Raw genomic sequence first — 9,346 nt, 5'->3', positions numbered from 1 at the left:
TAATGAAACTAGATCTCACATTTTATTCATTTTGTTTACACTAGTCTTGAGGATTTTTTTAAAGGCAGAGATGCTATCCTATTTCCTGATTTCCTTTGCTTAGATGGATATCTTTATATGTATGTAATCTATATTATATAAACAGTTGCCAATAGTTTTGTTTGTGAGATTTTATAAACTGTTATTTATGAGTCTAATTTAAGTTTAAATGTTTTAAAGTCTCTAAGAGGAACCTTCAAATCTTTCCTGTTTATCTTCCATCTGCCCACTGTCCTTGGAAAGAAGTTTCAGGTACCTGAATTCAAGTTAATCAAATCATAAAAGGTGAAATCTAGAAGGATCTTAATAGCTCCCTGGCCAATGCCCCTTTATTAGATGGAAAAACTGAGGCCATCAAGCTTAGTTGACTCCACGTGGCTTAGAACAACTGTCTCCACCATCCCCTGGTCTCTCCCTTAAACCCAGGAGTCCTGGCATGGATATTTTCATAGGAGTTTTATTTCTGGTGTTCTGCAAACAGCACTTCTGGACAAATGCAGCAGAGGTGGGCATACTAGCCCTGAAATCAACCCACCATCTGCTTGATCAGACCCTAGCTGCAAAGGATCTACCCACCCCTGCCTGGAGGTTCCAAGCCAAAAAGTGTATTTTGCCATGCCTTCAAATGCCCTAATATCTCTCAGACCTGCTGACACATGTCTGATGAGCATACCCCCATATTCTCTTTACATATACATACGCACATACCTAATAGATACCTATATATACATATGTACATATCTAAATCCACATACGTATACATACACACACTGCTATATAATTGCTACTTCCCTACAGAACGTTAGTCTGAATCTAAAGTGAGAATCCTAAACTGCACGCCGTGTTATTCCTTATCTCATTCAGTGCAACCTTCAGATTGTCATCCAATTTTAAAAGAAACAGAAAACATGATGAGCAACGTGATGATCTGCAGGCAATCTTATGTGTGCTCTCTGCTTCCAGCGACAAGGATGTTAAACTCATACGCTGCTTCAAGCCAAGTGTCACTCCTTGTGCTTCCACCATGTGCTTTGAAGTCATCAACGCTCTAAGGACACTAGGCATATCATTGCTGCAAATTGAGAGAGAGATATCTGTTGCTTGTCACTCTGAAGGGATCCAGTCCTGCAGAGGCTCAGGTAGAACAGTGGCACCTTGTGTAGATGATGTCCGATGTGCACGCACACACCGCCACGTGTTGGGGCACCAGCACCCCTGCTTTACACAGGGTACAGGTGTGTTCATTGTGGATCCTTCAGCCCTTTAGCCACAGGATCGAGGTCAGCCCTTTGCCCCCAGTGCCATAGAGCTGCCTTAAATTGCCAACTACAGTAAACCCTATATAAGTTGGCCACCCAAGGGACCATAACCAATGGGTCCACCATAAGGAACTAGGCCTGCTCCACTGATACATACATGTGGTGCATGTCCAGTCTATGAAAGTCAGATCAACTGAAGGAGGTGGTCAATGTAGGGAGGCGCTCAGCTGCAGAGGTTCCATGGTAAGTGCTGTGTCCTCTCTGTACTGTGTGTGGAAAGAATGAGGGCGCACGGGTCTGGGCACACATCTGTCAAGCATTTCTAAAGGCCGTGGTCTCCCACTGTAGCCACCTTCCTAGCAGCCCCCATCTGGGATGCCCAGCACAGCTAAAGGGCTATGTGTCCCAGCATCAGGGCCATGGGAGATAAGGTGCCCTCTGTGGCATGCTGGAAAGAACATGGGCTCAGGAATGAGACAGAGCTGGACTGGTGGTCTTGGTTTTGCCCCCTACTGGTACATGATATTGAACAGGTCATTTTAACCTTTCTAAACTCGGCTTCCTTTTCTATGAAATTGGGGTAATAATTCCAACTTCACAAGTTGCTATGCAAATTCAGTAGGAATGCAGGTGAAATCTTATCCCCTTCCCCTCTGTGGAGTGTATCGCTGTTCCTATGGAACAAGATAGGGATTATTAGGGGAAACTCTGTGGCCTGTGTGGCTGCAGGGGATGTAGTCACTATTTTCTCCTGGTCTCCTCCTCCCACGGCAGAGCCGCGGGAAGGGAAGCGCTGTGTCATCTTGCTGCAGAACCGCAGCAAGACAGAATTTAATTATACGTGGCCGCAGTGTGGCCACAACAACGAATGACTCATCAGTTCTTACAGAAAATGACCCAAGGCTTCTTGAAAGGTGACAACTATTTTTAAATAACTAGACTTTTAAAAAAAAGTTTTCTTTTCTCTTTTCTCAGTTTAAGGCAGATCAGCCCAAGAAATAATTTAGATCAGTGTCTATTGTGAGTGCTTTGGTTGATCTCTCCTTCCCTGGGGTCTATATTCCTGAAGTTCATATGTAATTCCAAGCATACAGCTTGTTAGCGATAACAGAAACATACTACCTGATTCCTGACAACACAGTAAAGCAATTTAAATCATGTATCTACTACCACACTCCATCTTTGGAGTATCTAAGTAAAGACTGCAAAGGTCAGAAGCAGGATGAGTTGACCTTGACTGGACAGATGGCTTTTGACAGGAACCTCAGAGCAGTGAAAAGAGGAAATTATCTCTGCCAGGTCTGGGTGTTATGTGAGATGCAACACAGCCTCTTCCTCTAAGCCCAGTGAGGACCACTAGATGACACTACCACACTACCAGGGGGTGCTAAAACACTTGCCCAGGGGCACAGGGCACTCGGATGGCTTCAAGGCATCAGTGTCTGGCCCTCAACTTCAGAATTCATTCAGGCCTGTGACTGATCTTCCTGGTAGCAGTGGGGTCTGGGTGGATCAAGAGTTCCTGATTCTGTCCCTTCCACAAAAACTCTTCCTCCCACTTAATGGTCCCAAGTTGCTCTCAGGTGTAACAAAGACTCTCTGTTTTAATTCTGCTGCCTTCATGATTAGAGAGAGCTTTGTTCACAGGTAATTCAGTAACCAAAGCATCAGAAATTTCAGAAATAATAAAGGGACAATTCAAAACCTTGGAATTAGGTTCAAAAAGTAGATCACTCTGATGACTCGGTCATGAATTCTTTTGCCAATCAAGTGGTTTCCAGTTGTTTTCAACAAACTGAAATGAAAGGAAAATCTAGACAGTTGTCCACTCACCAAATAATCGTTGACCACAGGTGATCTTGTTGTTTCTGGCATATAACACAGAAGGAGTTATATTTTTAAAAAATTACACTGATACAAGAATACTACTTCCTATCTGTTTGAACACAGCTTCCCAGCACCAACATCTGCAAAAACAAGTCATTGGGATAGAATTGAAACTGAAACCCAGCTCGGCTTAGCAGCGACAATTTACAGATAAATATGGTAATCGTATGTTAAGTAAATCCACAGATGTCTCATCCATCTGACTGAGAGGTGCTTAAATAATAAAACTTTGCTTTCAGAGTTTAATAATAAAATAATTGCATTTTTTAGAATAATAGTGTAATGAAAATGAAAAATTTGTTACATTTAGAACCTTATTTAAAGGGTCTATTTAAAGGCTCTTAAGAATTTTAAAATTTTGGATTTCATTTATATGCATACTTTTTCAGTAGAGAAATAGGATGTTTAATGGGAGATTTTTCAGCTTAAGATATATAAAATGAAATTCTGTGGAGGGAGTGGAATGAAGTTTGCTTAATTTGTCCATTTGTTTTTAAATGAACGACAGAGGGTGTCATCCATTATGCTATTTGGGTGGACACATTGAAAAGAATGAAGTAATGGCTTTACTTTTAAATATCAGTATTTTCAGTACATAGAAAATAATTCCTTTGCAACTACTTAAATCCATAATTTTTTTTACATGTCAACTTCAAAAAGCAAAGGATTATAGGAAGTTTTCAAGATTCTTTTAAGTGTATGGAAGCTCTTGTACACCCAGGTAATGGTGACCCAGCTCCCCCCAACCCTGTGGATTGAGTTCTACTTTTTAGCTTTCTACCTTGAGGCAGCTGGTGACCATTCTGTGACACCAGGATAACCTAGGAACAGTCTTGAAAAAAAGAAGACACATTCTTACATTATACTTTTTGATCAATATCTTTCTATAAAGGTAGAAATAATATGAGCCTTTTTCAAGGCATAACTTTGAGATAAAGGAGGTGACAAAAATGTCATCCAAATACTAGATAAAATGAGAGCAGTTTCCAGGAAACATGAGCTCCATCTGGGGCAAGAAAAAAAGATGACTCTGGGCCAGCAAGCAGGTGGGTGGCCCCCACCTGGACTTGGGCAGGACTTCAAGGAAGGAATAGAGGGAGGGAGGAAAGAAAAGATGTGTAGAGCCCAGTGGATATGGCAGGAGAGAGGCTGGCACAAGGCCTGCGTGTCTTTCCCCAACCCATCCTCAGGCTTCCCAGCACCTGCAGCCAAAGCTGCCCTCTCCCCAATGTCACCAGGGGTCAGGAATCCTCTGGCTACACAGTCATCACTGATAGAGCATTCTCCGTGTTAAAGGGGCGCAGAGACATGGGCCTGGGTTGAGGCCGCATCCCTGAAATGGGGCAGAAGGGTGCCACCAAATTGGAAACCCACCAAAATGTGGACGTTAGAGCTACCTGGCAACAGCCCCATTCCAGTGTTGAGGAAGGAGTAGGAAGCAGCAGGTGGGAGGCTCTGAGCTTCATGAGGTCAGGGAGGGATCTTCATTTACCAAAATAGGTCACCAAAGCAGAAGCTGGATGTGCTGGAGGAAAATGTGGTCCTCTCGATTGTCAAAGCCTGGCCCTGTGTACTTGCAGCTGAGTGGAAGCAAGTAGAAATTGTACAGACTGCTGGCTCAGGTTGTGTGCAGAGTCACAAGAACACTGCATTACAAAATTTGTGCTCTTCATGCACAACACACAGGCATATACACATATTCATATTTCTTACACAACTGCAGATGAAAGTTTGTTTGAATGTGGCTGACTTCATGATTAGAGAGCTTTGTTCACAAGCAAATCAGTAATCAAAGCACCAGAAAATTCAGAAATAATAATGTTAATGCAAATAATGGTATAGATATTCCCTAATTGTAGGATATACGTCTTGGGATACCTGCCTAGGTCCTGGTTTGGGGAACAATTCCCCTGCTTTACCTTCTAAAATGGACCCATGACTAACCCCATAGCTACATCATTTGCTATTCAAAGTTTGGTCTAAGGACCAGCAGCAATGGTATACATAGGAGCTTATAAGAACTTCAGAAGCTGAGATTCCGCATTTATAACAGAGCCATAGACTCAGAACTTTAACAATGCCTTTAGGAGAACAGTAAGCACACCAAGGTTTGAGAAACACCCACCAACATAGCACACTGCTCTAGATATTACTCATTAGATGATGAATGAACATTTGGTAAAAACTGTGTCAATCAGAATCTTCCTTGAGAATCTCAACTGAAAAATAACAATAGCAAAGCAAACTAAATTGCATTCATGGTGCAGTTCTGGAAGTAAGGTTTAGATGGCCTTACTATGGCCCTTGACGGCCATGTTTCTGGGGTGTCTTTCAATACTCTACTTATTTGGACAAACATTCTGTTTCCATGGAGCAATTTAGAGTTTTGGTAAATCTTAAATGTATGTGCACGTATGTGTACACAAACAAACATAACGTGGAAAATGTTTATGCACAGCACAAGAAAACTACAGATAAGTATATTTTATGAACATAGGTATAGAAATATTCAACAACATACAGGCAAGCAAAATCCAATAGCAAAGTAAAAGGACCACACACCATGATCAAGGGGGATTCATTCCCCAAATTCAAGGTTAGTTCAATATTTCTTAAAGGCAATAAATATAGAACATCACACTAATAGAATAAAGAGAAAAACCACATAAGCATTTCGTCTGATGTATAAAAAGCATTTGACAAAATTCAAAATGCTTTTTATTGATTAAAAGAAAATTAAAAGTAGGAATAGAAGGTAACTTTATCAATGAGCTAAAGGGTGCCCATAGCTAGCTTCATATTCAATGGTGAAAGAATGAAAACTTTCCTCCTAATATCAGGAACAAGATAAGAATGCCTACTGATACTCAACGTTGTACTGGAAGTTCTAGCCAGAGCAATTAGACCTTGATACTCAACGTTGTACTGGAAGTTCTAGCCAGGGCAATTAGACAAGAAAAGAAGATAAAAGGTGTATAAATAGGAAATACAGTAGTAAAACTGTCTCTATTTACAGATGACATAATCCTATGTATACAGAATCTCAAATCTCTATACGTAGGATCCAAAGAAAACCTACTAGAACAAATAAAGAAATTCAGCAAAGTCGTAGATGTGATCAACACACAAAAATATTCTGTGCTTCTCTATACCAGCAATGATTATAATCTGGAAGAAAAATTAAGAACACAGTTCTATTTACAATAGCATCCAGAAGAATACCTAAGAATAATTTAACCAAGGAAGTGAAAGACTATACACTGAAAACTATAAAACATTGCTGAGAAAACTAAAGAAGACCTAAATGAATGGAAAAACAACCCATGTTCATGGATTAGAAGACTTGTTAGGATAGCAATATTACCCAAAATAATTCACAGATTCAATGCAATCCATATCAAAGGCCCCTGTTGCAGAAATGGAAAAGTTAGTCCTCAAATAGCCAAAATAACCTTGAAAATACAGAGCCAAATTGAAGCTAGAGATGTGAAAAAGGTCCTACAATAATGTTATTTGTAATAATGTTATTACAAAGCAACACTAATCAAAACTGTGTGGTACTGGCATAAAAATAGACATATAGATCAAGGAAATATAATTGAGAGATTAGAAATAAACTCATATATCCATAGTGAACTGATTGTCAACAAGGGTGCCAAAACTAGTCAATAGGAAAAGAATAGTATCTTTAATAAATGGTCCTGTGACAACTGAATGCAAATGAACCCCTACGTCATCCCCTATACCAAAGTTAACCAAAGGAGACAAACAACCTAAATATAAGAGCTAAAACCATGAAACTCTCAGAAGAAAACATAGAGGCAAATCTTTGTGATATGGCACAAAAAAGCATAAGCAATGGAAGAAAAAATTAAATTTCATCAAAATTAAAATGTTTGTGCACCAAAGGACATTATAAAGAATGTGAAAAGCAGCTAAAAGCATTGTAAGTAAGCAAACAGACAGCCTTCAGAATGGGAGAAGATTTTTGGAGGTTATGATTCTGACAAAGATTTGGTAACTAGAATCTACAGCAAACTCAAGTTAAACAATAAGAGAAGAACAAACAATGCCATTTCTTTGTGGGCAAGAAACTTGAACAGAAACTTCTCTGAAGATGACAGACTAATAGCCAACACACACATGAAAAAATGCTCATCATCTTTAATCATCAAAGAAATGCAAATCAAAATCACTTTGAGATATCGTCTAACTCCAGTAAGACTAACTTACATCACAAAATCCCAAAACTGCAGATGTTGTCATGGATGTGGAGAGAAGGGAACACTTGTACACTACTGGTAGGATTGAAAACTTTTTGGAAAGAAGTATGGAGAATTTTCAAGGAATTAAAAGTTGACCTACCATTTGATCCTGCAATTCCATTACTAGGTATCTACCCAGATGAACAAAAATCATTTTACAAAAATGAAAATTGCACTGGAATTTTTATTGCAGCCCAAGTCATGGATGCAGCCCAAATGCCCATCAACCCATGAATGAATTAACACATTGTGGTATATGTACGCCATGGAATACTATTCGGCCATTAAAAAGGAGGGACTTTACATCTTTTACGTTTACCTGGGTGAAGCTGGAACATATTCTTCTTAGTAAAGTATCTCAAGAATGGGAAAAAAGTATACAATGTACTCCATACTATTATGAAACCAATATATAATCACTTACACATTCATATAAATGGCAAAACACAAATATAGTCCAGAAAGAAGGAGGGGAGAAGAGGGAGAAGGGAGGGCATTTGGTGGGATCTCACCTAAGGTACACAATCCAAGGGTACAAAACAACTATTTCAAAACAACTATTTTTTGTCTTACCACAAAAAATAAGTAAGTGAGGTGATGGCTATGTTAATCACACTTGATCTTAGCCAAAAGGCCGAGAAGAGATGTGTTAATCAATTTTATTTAAGCATTCTATATTGTATATCAAATCATCACATTGTACCTCATAAATGTATATAGTTATGACTCAATAAAAATTAAATTAAAAAATAAAGAATGTGAAAAGACAGCCTACAGAGAGTGCATATTTGTAAGTTGTGTATCTGACAAGGCAGAACTATCTAGAACATATGAAGAACACTTACAATTCAACAACAACAACAAAAAAAAACTGGGCAAAAGACTTGGACAGTTCTCCAAAGAAGACATACAAATGGTCAACAAGCAGGTGAGAAACTGTTCAACAACATTAGCCTTCAGGGAAATGAAAATTAAAACCACAGTGAGTTGCCGCCTCATACCCACTAGCATGCTACAACTAAAAATAATAATAACAAGTGTTGGCAAAGCTGTGGAAAAATGAAAACTCTTGAGAATTGCTGGTGGGGATGCAAAATGGTGCAGCCACAGTGGAAAATAGTGTGGTGGTTCCTCAAAAGTTAAGCATATTTACCAGATGGCTCAGCAATTCCACTCCTTGGTATGCACCCAAAAGAATTAAAACCAGGTCCTCAAACAAATATGTGTACACACACATTCATGGCAGCACCATTCATAGTAGCCAAGAGGTAGATACAAGATCCTGTAAAAGGAAGAAGAGATAAACAAACTGTCGTATATACAACCCAGTGGAATATTATTCATCCATAAGAACTATGCCTGCTGCAAAATGGGTGAAACTTAAAAACATGGTAAGTGAAAGAAGCCACATACTGGTCTACACCATTTATTTGAAGTTTCCAGAATAAGTAAATCCATAGAGACAGAAAGAAGATTGGTGGTTGCCAGGGGCTGGGAAAACTGTTTAATGAGTGTGCAGTTTCTTTGGGGTGTGATGAAATTAATTTGGAACTAGATAGAGGTGGTGGTTGCATGACATTGTGAACATACAAAATGCCAATGAATGGTGCACTTTAAAAGTTAATTCCTCTCATGTGAATTTTTCTCTCAGTAAGAATTTTAAATGTGCAAAGACATCTGTACCAGAATGCTTATTGCACCCCAATTCATAATTGCTAAGTCATGGAAGAAGCCCAAGTGCCAAGTACCCACTGACCCACGAATGGACTAGCAAATTGTGGTATGTGTACACCATGGAATATTATGCAGCCTTAAAGAAAGATGGAGACTTTACCTCTTTCATGTTTACATGGATGGAGCTGGAACATATTCTTCTTAGCAAAGTATCTCAAGAAT

General features: G+C 39.3%; 1 pseudogene; it reads right to left on the bottom strand.

The window, feature by feature from the left end:
• Positions 1-7,949: 7,949 nt before the first annotated feature.
• LOC128571532 (uncharacterized) lies at positions 7,950-8,096 on the bottom strand (annotated as a pseudogene).
• Between the last annotated feature and the right edge of the window lie 1,250 nt (positions 8,097-9,346).

The sequence above is a fragment of the Nycticebus coucang genome, chromosome 18, assembly GCF_027406575.1.
Source record: "Nycticebus coucang isolate mNycCou1 chromosome 18, mNycCou1.pri, whole genome shotgun sequence".
NCBI classification, from domain to species: domain Eukaryota; kingdom Metazoa; phylum Chordata; class Mammalia; order Primates; family Lorisidae; genus Nycticebus; species Nycticebus coucang.
The sequence above is the reverse complement of the archived record's forward strand: the minus strand, read 5'-3'. Positions and strand labels throughout refer to the sequence as shown.